The following is a 627-nucleotide window of genomic DNA, read 5'->3' as shown; positions in this document are numbered from 1 at the left end:
CCCTAAGAAAACGATTGGGGAAAAAACGAGAAAAAAGAAAACAGGGAAGAGTCACAACAGTATGGATTGCCACATTGGCTGCAACAATGGCTCAGTCACAACAACAGTGAATAAGGTGAAGACCAGGCAGCCTTTCATTTAGTTGCCCGCAGAATTGTTATGAGACAGAAATGACCTGCAGACTATAACAACGGGGACAATAAAATGTGTGGGGACAGAGTTGTTTAGAGAATTTCTTCTTTGTCATTTTAAAATGATAATGAAAAAAAGAATGAGGATGCCCAGTACTTTGTGATTTCTCTCATTTGTTTTTCTGAAGCCCTGATAGAGGTTCTCAATATGATTGCTCTGTTCAAAGGACAAGTTTTGCTTTCTGTTGGTTTTTCTCTAGTGATAAACTACTTCAGTTTTTATGTTTGTTGTTTTTCTGCCTCTAGAATTTGTTATTTTTTTGTACTTCCTTTAGTTTTATATTGCCTTTCTTCCACCACTTTTAAGGATGCAGCTTAGATTATTGATTTTGAATCTTCCTTTTTTAATGTATGCATTCATGTTTACAGATTTCTTTCTAATGACTGCTTTTACTGAGTGCTACATAGTTTGATACTGTTGTTAGTTGTCTTCAGG

This window comes from Echinops telfairi, unplaced genomic scaffold, assembly GCF_000313985.2.
Source record: "Echinops telfairi isolate 266 unplaced genomic scaffold, ASM31398v2 ScPeMD7_7400;HRSCAF=8409, whole genome shotgun sequence".
NCBI lineage: Eukaryota > Metazoa > Chordata > Mammalia > Afrosoricida > Tenrecidae > Echinops > Echinops telfairi.
This window is presented reverse-complemented; position numbering follows the sequence as displayed.